The sequence below is a fragment of the Corvus brachyrhynchos genome, unplaced genomic scaffold (genome assembly GCF_000691975.1).
Source record: "Corvus brachyrhynchos isolate BGI_N302 unplaced genomic scaffold, ASM69197v1 scaffold70, whole genome shotgun sequence".
NCBI classification, from domain to species: domain Eukaryota; kingdom Metazoa; phylum Chordata; class Aves; order Passeriformes; family Corvidae; genus Corvus; species Corvus brachyrhynchos.
Window position 1 is genome coordinate 8,888,901 of NW_008236217.1, and position 13,589 is coordinate 8,902,489.

General features: G+C 40.3%; 1 protein-coding gene across 7 annotated transcripts in view; it reads right to left on the bottom strand.

Moving 5' to 3' along the window:
- Positions 1 to 13,321, bottom strand: part of RASGRP3 (RAS guanyl releasing protein 3) — a 49,384-nt gene extending 36,063 nt beyond the window's left edge. For 2 of the 7 annotated variants that reach the window (XM_017746435.1, XM_017746387.1), the window contains exons 1-4: positions 8,670 to 8,769; positions 1,163 to 1,225; positions 339 to 498; positions 129 to 226 (exon numbers count right to left, since the gene is read on the bottom strand). The gene's annotated coding sequence lies outside the window, so the exon portion shown is untranslated. Of the gene's footprint in view, positions 1 to 128; positions 227 to 338; positions 499 to 1,162; positions 1,226 to 8,669; positions 8,772 to 13,302 lie in introns of those variants that run through there. The other 5 variants (XM_017746397.1, XM_017746414.1, XM_017746424.1 and 2 more) reach the window with 5 other exon arrangements.
- Between the last annotated feature and the right edge of the window lie 268 nt (positions 13,322 to 13,589).

The following is a 13,589-nucleotide window of genomic DNA, read 5'->3' on the forward strand; positions in this document are numbered from 1 at the left end:
AAGTAACATTTTAAAACACTCCCCCTCTTCCACTGGCCATCTCTGCAGCTATGTTGTATCAAGGTAAGACAAAATTATTATCTGCAGTCACAGATACCAGTGAGGAGAATTCAACACCTCCAACTTACCTGCTATCATTTCCAGCAGAGATGATCATACTTGATTTCTCACTCTTTCTGGTTTCTGGCCTTTCCCAAACTGAGGAACTGCAGTGACTTTGCATCTACTAGAAGCACAGGTATCACCATGTGAAAAGGGGCAGTTAAGTGCATGCTCATTTTTCTTCTTCAGTCCTTTTATGCCCTGTATTCCCTCACAAATTCACAATCCATACCTACCCTAGTGTGAGGAGTGGCCTCCGTGTGTAGTGAGAGCAGTTTTGTTGCTGACTTTTCCTCCTGTGACTACAATCAAAACCTAGGTTGGCTTCAGAAATATCTCAACCACGTATTTACAGCCTGGGAAGTCCTTATCAGTGCAGTAAATTGAAGGCAGCAACTGGCAAAACAATAAAGGCAGGAAGAGGGTTTCAGAGACTTAAGTAATGGGAAACTGGATGTCTGAGATGGAGCAAGACAGAGTTAAAAGGACAGAGGGCAGGACAAAGCTTTGGCTCCTTTTGCTCATTTGGCTGTTATGGTGCATTTGTAATCGGATAATCCTTTGTTTTCCCTTTGATGAATGTAGAAAATGGTTCACACGTAACTGCTATTTCCCCACAGACCTGTTAATAGGTCCCAGACAAGGAGGGAGGCTGGACCAGTTGCTAATGGCCAGCAACCCTTCTCACTCCCTGGTGGCAGCTGCCCATTCACTGGGGAGCTGTTGCTCTTTAGGGAGAGAATGCAAATTAAAATGGTATGCAAGGAGACAGTGACAGACACTCATGGCAGTAGCCAGACCTGCTTCGTGACCCTTGGAGTTCATGCAAATTGCAGTCTCCTCCACACTCACACCAAGCAGGGATGCTTGTCCCGGGTGGTGCTATGGTTTCACAGCTGCAGAAGTCACCAGCGTCTCACGACTCACAGGCAAACAGGCCTGCAAGAAAGAGGCTGGTAGAGTAGAAACACAGCCAGGAGCTCAGGAGAGATCCAGTATCTTTCTTTTTGGAATTCTGTCAGCAGATGCTTGACATCAAAATGTATAAGCAGTTTCTCACCTCTAGTTATAATTTCTGAGATTCCCTTGGGAAGATGGGTGAAACAATGGCAGCTTCAGATTCCTAATGATGCAAAGAGAGTATTTTAAACACAGGCATACAGTGCTTCTTGGGCCAGTTCAGAGTTTTTTTAAACACTAAGCCTCCAACAGAGAAGAGCAGTAAAGAGATTATTTGCTGGTTTTATTGTGTCTGACTAGATTTTATACTTTTTTTTCAGAGGTAACAAAGCAACCATCAGTGAGCTGACAACTTTGTTTCCTCACCAAGCAATCTACTGAGAAACATACGCTGGTTAGTACAAACATGAAGACGCAGCAAACCTCTAAAACTGTTTATGATACAAGAAGTCTACAGAGTACAGGATATGAGAACAGCGTCACCACAGTTCCTATATTTCTATATCCAAGCTCTTGGAACAGAGTGAGTTTTATTAATAATCACATACCTTCCTAACAATAAGACAGCTTGCAGCCAACAAATTAAATGCCTTCTTTAAAAAGAGACTCATGTAAGAGTGTGCTATATGTGAAAATATACAGAACAGCAAGACAACTTGAAAAAGGGGAAGGAGCAGTGTAAAAAAACTCTCAAAAAAAAAAAAAAGAGGAAAAGCATCTTAGAGTTCCTGCTTTAATAAGTAATACTTCAAACAAGCAACTTTGGTCTGTATTTTGCTAAGATTATTTTGGCAGTTATATATTTATTGTATGAAAGAATATTTAAGACAGGACTGCAGCTACACAAATATCCCACTTCCACAGCCACAGAACACACTGCTACCATAGGACTTCAGAAAAACAAAGCTTATCAAAACCAGTTGGTTATGTTTGCAAAGCTCATGTCTTAAGATACAACACTGTAATTCTTTAAACCTCATGTATGCTAAAGATTCACCACTATCTGAAAAGCAACTAGAGCAGTTGCTGTAGTTGTAACAGCTGAGAATCACGTACTGCACCCAGTACACTTTTGTCTCTGTAGATAAAACCCTGTCAGTTAATTGTTAGTATAACAACTTTGCAGTAGCCAGTTTGGACCATCCCAAGCAACTTGAAAGACTATTAAATTCATCCAAACCTGTTTGTTTTGTATTTATAGAGAACACCCGTAAATCTTTACTCCTTAGCATATAATTATCAAATTTCAGGACCTTACCAGAATTTCTTTATGTATCTGCTAAACCTCAACAATAGTAAAAAAAAAAAAAATCCTGTGGCTATGTAGTAAAGCTAGTATCAAGTGAAAAATGTGGTCAAGTAATGACAAGAAGTTAAAGGGTAAAGGGGTTGGGAAGATCTTGATTTAAAAGCTGATTTAGAGACTTAGGGACTTGTTTTTCTTCCCCAGTATTTAGCATTGAAAGACTGGCTGCTATTGCAGTCAGGTTTTCAGAACAGCTCAGTCCTTTTCTAGCTTACTTACAGGAGCAAATTATATTTCTATAAGCACTAGTATACCAGATAACCATACTCAAGTTAAATCTTACACCAATTTCTATTTCAATGTCATTAAATCAGTTCAAGAATTCAAAAAGGAGAAGGAAACACAGACACAAAGCAAATTGCAAATGGGCCTTTGCTTAAGATACATTAATCTGAAAATCACGTCTCTTATTTTAGTTCTGCAATATGAGCTGAGAACTAGATCCAAAAGAAGGATTAAGAGCCTAAATCCTGGATCCTTTTTACTCCTACAGCCTGACTCCAGGGGTATGTTTCTCAACCTGGTCTCTCACTTCTCACCTCCTCAGCCCAGAAGGTGACTGCCTAGAGCTTGTAACCTCTTTCTGCACTTTCAGTATTAAAGTCTGAATCAGTAACATCAAGAAGCTCCCTACTTAGGTCGCTCCTAAATCCTTTTGGGCTATGTACTTGCAAAAGTCCTCCGCCTTGTCTGTGTTAAGCATCCTTTAGTCACACCTAACATGTCAATCCCACACTACACAGGTGCAGTCATGATGCCCAGGTTCTTTTTCCAAGAGCTCTGAACACTCCTTAAAGCTATGAGAGATACAGGATCAACTCTTCCTGTTAATGGAAGGATTGCAGATCTCACACTGTCTTGCTGAGACTATAGAGGAGATTTAACATCCTCAGAATCTCGGTGTAATTCCATATTACAGGAAATAATGAAGTTTTTGTGGTCTGCAGAGAGCGAGCAAGCAAGAGCATGACTGTGTCATTTAAGGGGAAGAGCACTCACTCAAGAAGAGGGGAAAAAAAGTGAATCCTAGTTCCTTCCCCAATTCCTACTTTAGATAAAAATATACAGACAGTCATTAGGGCAGGGCCTGGAAACCAAGAGTTTTAGGAAGGGTGGCAGCTGTTCCAGGAAGTATGTGTTCATGAATTCAGCAAAGCAGAACATGAGTAAGCAAGCTAAAGTAGGCAAGACATCTTTAGCAGAGGAGATTATTATTAGTCTTTTAAGGAAGCTATTTCATGAACGGTGTGATAAGACTGGAATGTCATGGCTATTCTGATGTGGATGACAAAAATCACAAATATCCAGACAGTGAGTTGACTCAAGCCCTAATTCAGCAAACTTTTTCAGATGTAATTTTCCCCACTGGTAATCAATTCTGTACTTGCACAAGCTGGGGGTTTTTTTACTTCCCACTAGCAACACCAGAAATTTCCAAACAAGCTCTGGGCTCAAACAACGCGTTGATGCAAAACAAACAATTTACCAATGTGTGCCACATGAACCAGCACCAAGATTATGGATTGGGTGGACCTAAGTGAAGTATGGGTTATGAATAGAAGCCTATCTGTACTAATGCTACTTCAGATTAAGGGAATTCAATTTGTTGAGACCAGAGTTTAAGCTGGAGAAACATTACATCTTTCTAAAGAACATGACCAAGAACACAGCATTACAACAAAGAATATATGCAACCTTTGGTCACGTGTCAAAGGCAGCCTTATCAACATGTCTAGCAAGCATGCAAATACCCCCCCATACAAGCCGTGTTCAGTCTGTTTGACCATATCATGTATGGCTTACTTAAATTCTACTCTCTAAGACTGATTTCTACATTGAAAATCTTCAATCTGTTTCAGCCATGGGGAGCAAAATATGCTTCAAAAATAATGGAAAATCCTTGTTCATCTCAAAGATCCTGCTCCTGCACACACCTGCACTCCAGACCCCCTCGCACAAGCCCATCACTGCTCTGAGCAGAGCAGGTTTCCATAGAAGGGGTTGAAAAGAGAGGCAGTTTTAACAGGAGTGGAAGGAGTTATATATGGAAATGTGTTAATACATATAACACGTAATATCAATATGTGTATCTCAGCTACTGCATATTAAGCTTGGTATGACTTTTGTGCTAGTCCAAAGCAGACATATGATGCTGAATCACTAATGTTAAATTTGTGTTAATTTAAGATGATACAGTTATTTTCTCCTTGCAGGAGCTAAATATATGAAGTATCTGAACAATAATAGCTCGGGTCTCACTAATTTTGCACATATTATTATGCCTGGCAGGTTCTTGAGATGCTGAAGCCTTTTCCCCTTGCCCGAGAAACTCCAGATCGTTAGTAAAGAGCATATGCATAAATCACAGGTGGGAGAGTACTCTATAGAGAGAGTCAAACCATTTCACTTCTTTGAATGTGGTAAAGGGGAGCAGTTTTTCAGAGAAGTGAGACAGCAGATGGCCACCAAAACAACCAAAGCAGTTCTCAGGAGTAATTGTATTTTCTGCTGAGCTGTAAACATCAGTCCTGTGGGTATTTCCACACACCCACATGTTGATTCTGACCTCATACACACTTAGAGGTTAGCTGAGCTTTCTGATGGGATCTCTCATGAATTCAGCTCAGCAAATACCTATGTATTTGCAGGATTAGTCTTTGTATCTGATCTGGACTCACCAAATCTGTTTTGTTGATGTTGCTGGTGCTTGCAGCTGATATTCTTTTACATTCATTACAAGAGGAAAGCTCTCCCCCCCACCCCCTGTCACAATACCTCTATTCTGGTGGTCAGGTGGTTTTTAGATATGTTGTACCAATAAGAAAACCTATTAATGAAAAGGTACTACTGCACTGGCTATTCCCATTGAATAGAAAAAGCACAGAGAAAAGCGATGAAGAGCAAAAACCAAAAGTCCTGAGAATTTTTTGCAGGCTTTTGATTCAAACTCTTAGGTATAAAATATTCTTATTTCTCACTTGTAAGAAAGGGTCAACATGAAAACACATTTATCAACTTCAGCAGTGAAAAGTGAATATACCATAAATATGTTAACAAAAAACACTCAGAGCAAGTTGTGTTGAGTACCTGTACAAATGTATTGCAGCCAGGCCTGGACGGCTTAGGGAAAAAAGAAAACCACACAAATACCCTTACAGTATTTTTAAAAGTAGTTTCCTCTCTTTATTCAGGAACATCCTGGGAGTGGCTCCTTGGTACAATGGCATTTTCAACTAGGGAGAGGGTCTAGCACAACTGCAGCTGCTCCTCAGCTAGATGTTTTGATATAGAGCAGAAATATACCCATTCAGATGTCAGGCTGCCCTGATCATTTCCTCAGAGTAAAGGGAAAAGATTTAACAGGAACCTTATGACACTGTCAGTGACAATGGTATGCGCTGAGCTTCTGCACAAGGACAGCAATGTCCCCACTGTTACCCAATCTCCTGTACAATGTAATAAAAAGAAATCCAGGATGAGCTTTCAGTTACGTATTGGGCTTTCTAAAGACGCATCAAGGGGAAATGCAAGGGCAGAGCACTTCTCTGAACAAAAATCTGAAATTTAATTAATGTGCTTCATGCCTATGCACACCTGCCTTGACTTACGTGAACATAATAATGGGGGTGTATATTCAAAAAGCTGAGCACTGGTTTTTAGGAGACTAGGATATTATAATATAAAAGGGTGGTGGTACAGAGGTTGTGTTTTCTGCTCAAGTGCAAAACCAGTGTGTGCCCCAGTGGTGTTCCATGACTGATGCTGCAGTGACAGATGTTGCAGTTAGAATTCATGAGAAAAGCCGAAAAGTGAGGAGAGCCTGACTACTGCACTTATTTCTCAAAGTACACTGTCTGTGTTTAACAGTAAGTACTCTTACCAAAATGGGTTAGTGATAAGGATTGAATCAATTATAGTCTTGAGAATCTTGTGATGTTGATCAAGTTTTCTTCATTTTGTGTACAGAGAATTAAAAAATCTAGTAATGAGTCTTGAATTAAGTTCAGAATCAGATACAGAAATGACAGTGGGAAGCTGTAAATAAAGCAGGGATTTTTATCTTAAACTTTGCAGATCCAAGTGATGAGTTATACTCCTTGATTGTAAATTATCTTAATAACCAATAGTATAGAGGCACAAAACTGAGCTCTCCCACCACATTTCTTTGAGCCAATTCAAGTTACCACTATAAGAACATGTTTTCAGACATTATTATCTGAAGGTGAGCTCAGCAGTGCAGTTATCTGAAGTTTACTTTGTAATCATAATTTTGTCTCTTTTATATTACCCTTAATTCCCAGGGCTGCCTGAGAAGAAAATCAGCTGCAAAAGAGGCACATATAGTTGGCTCACAGTCCAGCTGGTGCAGAGCCATATGGCTTTACATCAACCTTCTGCACCAATACTGGCACAGTGGTTGTAGAGAAGCAGGGAAGAAGTTACAGCAGGTATGGACTGAGCTCACATCTATTTTCTGGTGGATTTGGGGTTTAACTTAGGTTTAAAACTTGGTCCTTCAACAGACCTGGACAGTTTGCTTAACAGAGAACACTCATTGCAAATACAAAATACAGTGTCTGGAAACAAACACACGATGGCATAGTCTTACTCAAAAACCAGAATTCCTTCTAAAAGTCTTCAATTTCTGGAAAAAAATAAATTTATTCTGAGATCAGAATAAAAAGCAACAGGAGACAAGTTATTCTCCCTGCCCCACATGGAACATGGAATGGAGATGTGGACAGGCTGGAGGGGGCCCATTGCAGCCAAGGTTCCCAGGGGACCAGGGGCTCCTGGCGCACCACCAGGTACCTCAGGACCCATAGGCCTGCTCCATTCACGGTGTTCCACGGTATCCCTATGGGAGGGCTGCGGTGTGCTGAGAGCACTTCAGTTCTTGGTTCAAAGGCAGTCTACCCTTGGAGACACAAACAGGCAGGAAGCCACACAAACTTCTGGTTTTGTGCACAATTGAAACCGATTGACATTTTCTGATAAAATTTCCAATGTCAAAGCTATGGTTAAAAAGAAAAGTAAAAGTCTTCAAGGAGAAATAATGTCTCACTTTTTTATGTGAGAAATCTTTGCAAAGTTTATTCTCCCTACCTTTAAAGGAGAGACTGCATGCAACCTGTCAGTGTTTACTCTTAGACTTTCCTCAACAGGACCCCACTGCTCTCCACTTCTGCCCCTCATTAACTTTCCCCAAAGCACCTTAGTCTTACCACATATCAAGATCCATCACTCATTCATCTGTTCCCATTCCTCCTAAGTCTTCCTCCAAAGAAACCTGATTCATCTCTATGTAAATAATTGATCAAAAGTTCCTTTTTATATATCCTATAGTCTGGTTTTAAAAGAAAACTTCAGACCGTAAGAGTCAAAAATTATCTGACAGGAACATCAATCATTCATGAAGCAAAATCACAAAACATGCAAGTACCCAAAAATAAATAATTAGGAACTTGGAGGTATTTAGAAGACTCATTCACTGTTTTTTAGGGAGGATTTTTTCAATCTTCACAATCTAATTACCCATTATTATCCCGAATGACTCAAGAATATCTTTATCAGTACGCATTATTACTTCCTGTACTTCTCTGCTTCTACCTTTTCCTTTCAAAAAGATCTCTGCATTCACCCCCAGAAAGTAACCAGTCAGAAGAAATTTTGTTCAGATTGATCACATTGTTTTGAGGGTGTATCTCTGTCAATTCCTTACACTAGTACTTTTAAGCCAAACACTGAAATTTCTCAAGTTGCATCACTACCTATTGACTAAGTCTACAGAGAAAGGAAAATACAGTCTTCCTAAACAGCCTCCTCACTCCATCATCTGAGTAAATAAGCAGCATAATCCCTTCCTGGCTAGCATGAGGGCAAAACACCGTACCTGCCTTATTCCCGCAAGAGCAAAAACAATGCCGTTGTTAATCACAGGTCAGAAAATATACTCAAGTTGCACCACTACCTATTGACTAAGTCTACAGAGAAAGGAAAATACAGTCTTCCTAAACAGCCTCCTCACTCCATCATCTGAGTAAATAAGCAGCATAATCCCTTCCTGGCTAGCATGAGGGCAAAACACCGTACCTGCCTTATTCCCGCAAGAGCAAAAACAATGCCGTTGTTAATCACAGGTCAGAAAAATACAGGCAATCCGAGCATGAATGACTGCTTATCAATGAAGTTTCAAAAACACACCTCACCCTTTCAAGTGTTTTTATGAAAGGTCTAGGATGAAAATAGGAAAACAGTGACAGTTTAGGAAAAAAAATCAGAAACAGGGAAAATCACTTACTGTACTTAGTTCTGTAGAGGTATTCAACACAAACATCACCCTTCCTTGTCCAGCTGCCAAGTGCTAAAGCATGAAATGAGCAGCTGTTTCCTTCAAGCTGGGGCTGTGTGTCTTAACTAGTCACATGTCCCTCCTGATAAATCTCACTGCTGTGCCAGGAGGTTAGAATCTGAAGATCATTATTCCCCCTATTAGAAAATCCTTTTCATAACAGCAGTCTTGGCTAAAGCATTTGACTGGAATGCGGTGCTATGTGCTCCATAACTTCTGGTTTTCTGTTGGGTTTTTTTTCCAAATTACTAACACCAAACAGTAGATAAGCCTTAATCGACAGTAGGGGCAGCACAAGTGGAAAGTTAAACACATCCCCGCTGATCTCTTCAGGTTTTTTTCTGACTTCACACTTCGCTGTGTTTTAATATAGGAATTTAAACAGGAACAGGAAAATATAAAATACTGCTGTGCTCATAGTGTCTTTAACACCAGGCCACTCCACTGATCATGCAAAATACATGAGCAATGGCACTTTTGGGGATTAGTTGATCTTAAGTGTAACATTACAATCTTTTGTGTTTGGACAGTAGGGTGATGAGTACTTTATTAACACTGGAGATCATTTAAATTCTGGCATCTGGCATTTTTACATCATGGATCGTGGGGCTGCATTTTGCCAGACATTGTATAGTCAGACTGAGATAGACCCTTTGAGGTGAGGACTATCAGTCTGAACCGAGACAGCAAAAAAAGCCATTCTTATCCCCATGTTCCCTGATGTAGGACAAATGAAGGAGAAACAGTGAAGTCAAGAAAGGAACAGGTTTTGATGGAATTTTCCAGGGTGATATGTAGTCATACATTACTGAAATTCAACTGAGACTTTACACTTAATTCCCTTTAGCTTGGTCACACATTTAAAGATATTTAGGTATTTAAGGACAAAGGCATACAGTCAATGGTATTTTGAGGGTGAGGTGCAAAACATCATTTTCTGAATTTCTTTAATTCCCGTCCCACATATAGGATACACTGTGCTGAAATCTGGTGGTACCTTAAATTGGAAAGACTGACAGGACACAGGAAACTGCCATACCTCAGTATAGGATGTGGTAATGGTATTTTGATGTTTGGTAAGCAATCCAGATCCCAGAAGACTGCACAGTCTCATTGGATTACAAGGGCACTATAGGGCATTTTTCTGAAATACAAACTGCACCAGTAGATAGTGCAGCATTTGAGATATGAACAAATTCAAGGAATTTCTCAGAGCCAGGCGGCTGTTGTCAAAATTGTTAAAATATAATAGCATATCTAGCTGGCACATTTGTCAGAATCCAATGAATGCCAGCAAATCCCTGAGGATGAGGTCTGCAGTGAGAAAGGGTAACTCGGGTTGCTTCCTTTGACCTTACCCAACTCTTCATATTATATAAAACAGCACATGGGTACAAAACCATGCAGCCACCAGTGCTGCCAGCATAGCCTGGAGCAGGGAAGAAGCCCTTGTGCTAATTACTCACGCCTGCCTTTGTGAGCATCTCCTGCTTCTCAGGACTCCAGGGAAACAAGTTTTCAGAAAACACACCTCCTGCCTTGAAGGAGCTCTCTCAAGCCGGCCAGGCATGGGTGTACCCATCTTGTGGAGCGGCTCTTGTCCCAGCCTGGGTAGTGAAGGAGCCCCCAGGTGGGGGTTCCTGCTCAAAGGGCTTGAGCTTTGCATGAGGCCCAGCCTCTGCTTGGCATGAGTAAGGGGGTCAGTGCAGAGGGAGGAGGAAGGCCTGGGAAATAGGGAATATTTGCTGCAGGTGTGTCCCGGTGAACAGTCAGGCTGGGCAACACCTCAGCAAGCTGCTCCTCATGTTGTCCTGGGAGGCTCCCAAGAGAGTGTCCCAGAGCATGGGGCTCTGTGACCCAGGGGCCTGCACAGCTGCTGAGGAGGTTTTAAAAAAGGAGGCTGTAAAAACTATGAATTTAAAAATGAGAAATAAGCCCATGACGAATGAGTCCATTTAAATTTAGGGCACAGGAGGGATGGCAATTTCAAAAAGGGAGGGAGAGCTGCCCTGGCAGAACTGAGTTGGAAGTTCCAGCAGACCCTGGCCATGGACGGCTGCTCACAGAGCTGGGTGTAAACACCTGGCTTTGCTCAGAGAAAGGAGAAAGCACTCACTGTGCTTTAGGGCATGGACCATTGACCAGATGAGTTATCCTTGGGAAATGCCATTTCATTTCCCCTAAAACGCACTGAGATCAAGGGTAACAGAACTTTACATGCAGCTTTAAAATTACTCATAATTTTCTTTATAACTTTGTACAAAATTACTCCCTGTTGATACTGAAGAAAACATGATCGAAATGTGTTCCACAATAATGTATTTGTCCACAAAGACCGTTTTTATTACTTTGTCTGTTTCTCTGACTATGCAACATCAACCGCACTCTTTTACATTTATCAGGACCCATTAATATAATTGATTAAATACTGGTAGTACCTGGGCCATTTGAAATAGCACAATGTCATCGCTCTGCACTGAATAGCTGTCTTTTTTGGTAGTCATGCTCCACACAGGAACGTAATTTGATGATAATGACTGAATGGCAACATTCCACAAACAGCTTGGTATATGCTCCCTAAAAGAAAAGGAGCCTTTGTACTTTCTGAAATGAGTAGACAAATAATTTTTTTTTATGGCTCAGTAAAAACTGGAATAAACTGTGGTTTATGTGGGAAAAAGTTTATCTATCCTCATGCTAGATGGTTTTAAGTCATTAAAACAGAACAGAGAAACAGAACAGAGAAATAATTTGGGTGTAGTTCCTGAAAATAAAGGTCTTAAAAATTTTGGGGAGGTTTTTATTTTTTCCTATTGTTTCCTGTTTTTTTTAAACAAATACCAACATACAAAAGAAGATCAGGTAGTTAAGGCAGATACAATAAATTAAGGGTTGTGTTCTTACACCTATCAGATAGCATCTTAAGTATGACAAAAGCTTTGCTGTTTGGAACACAACAGTATTCTGCCTTGTCTTTGTGTTGAGAAAACAAATGAAGACTGGATTGAAAAGGGTACATCTTTGTCTATGGACATTCATTTTTGAGCAGGACTTGATGATCCCTGTGGGTCCCTTCCAACTCAAAAGATTCTATGATTAATGCCTCAAATAAAAACTGAGAGATGAACACAGATTTCTCAAACATGCTGAAATGAAACATGAGAAATCTGGAAAAGGAACACCAACAAAAAAAGTACAGTTAGCACTGAATTGTGATAGGGATGTGTGCATGTAAGGTAAAATTTTAAATGTCAGATAGTATGGATAGCTTTTAGAATAGCCTCAAGGAACTGAAGAATGGAACAGTTGTCCATTTTGGTTTGGATTATCAGGAAGGTTTTGGCTTTTATTGATGCTGGATAAATGGATCCAGAGCCTCTCCTTATTACAGGAAAGGCTTTATTTCATGGCTTCTTTTTAACTGTTGTTTTTCTTAGTTTTTTAAAGACATATTTGGCTATGTCTTGTTTATGTGTCATTTAATTAACTGTAGGTGTTTTAATTTAGAAATTGATCACTGATAGAGAGCTTATCTCAACATCACTGCTTTGATACTGTGGAGAATTTTGAACTGTAGAGTTATTTTCTGCATATGGCAGTTATGGACATCTGTTTTGTGGGTTGCCTGAAAATGTCACCTTTCTGTTAACATGTTCTTCTGGAATTTATGGAACAGGATGTCAGACTTTCAGTGGACATAAATGTCAGGTTATACTAACTGTAAATCTGTGTTGCCACTTTTGTTTACTAAATGGCTGCACCACTCTTCAGCTTCAGCCTTTTAGAATATATGGAACTCAACAGACAAACTGCTTGGTTTGCTGGTCTACTTCACTGCCCCAGATATTATATAGCCTTCACTATCAGCTGAAGTGAATGAAAGCAAACCATGGAAGCCTTCACTAGACAGGATGTTTTATAAATACCTAAGTGCGATTAAAGGGGCTGCTACAAATAGTCCAACAGCTCTTACACAAAGCTTCCAGCTAAGGGACATATGAGGGGCATAACAGAGAGGAAATTTTGTATATAAGGCTCTCAACCTTGCATTGCATTAAATCAGTTTTAAACATCTATAGGCTATATTACATCCCTAGCAATCGAAGCCAGTTCCAGGTTCTTCAGTGTAATGCTCTAGGGGGCATAGAAGTACTGCAAATGCCTGGTGTACCTCCCCTTTTGTGCCCAAGGATGCACCCAGTAGTCACGTTATCTCTAAGAAAGTAAGAGTTGAGAGGATAAGTTATCAAATTAGGGCATCCCTGGGTATGACACTTGAAATCAGTCCTTCTTTTGTATCATCAAATGTCAGGGGGAGCCCATAGCAATGCTTAGAGTCAAGGCTGCTGGTTGCTTTTCATTGGAAAACAATGCACAGTGATTTAAGTATATGAGAAAATAATGATTTAAATGGAAGTTTGATATCCTGTCTACCCATGTGAAATTTGGAGTTTGTGAATTAAGCTAAAACATCTGATAATTCCATTGTCAGAAATAATGGAGGGAAAAAAATTGTTGTGCTCTGTTAAACATTTCTTTCAAGTAGAAAAACAGTAATAGTTCTGGTCTATGAAGTACAGACCTGCTTTTTGACAGCTCAGTTGCATCATGGCAGGCAGTGGGGGATTTTTTTGTTGACCCAGTAAACATTCAGCCCAGCTGTAAGCCTCTGACAAAGGTTTTCACTTGTTACCGTGACTCCTGAATTCTCTGGGAATTAAGGCACTCTGCCAGTGGTGTGTGCCCTCAGTACTTCTCATGCCGTGTTCCAGAGCGGCTCTTGCTTGTCCTCTAGGCTGTCTTCCCACCACTTTTGGATGGCTCCTAGTTTTCTCCTAAGCACTTGATCTGCTTAGCGGAAAACCCAGA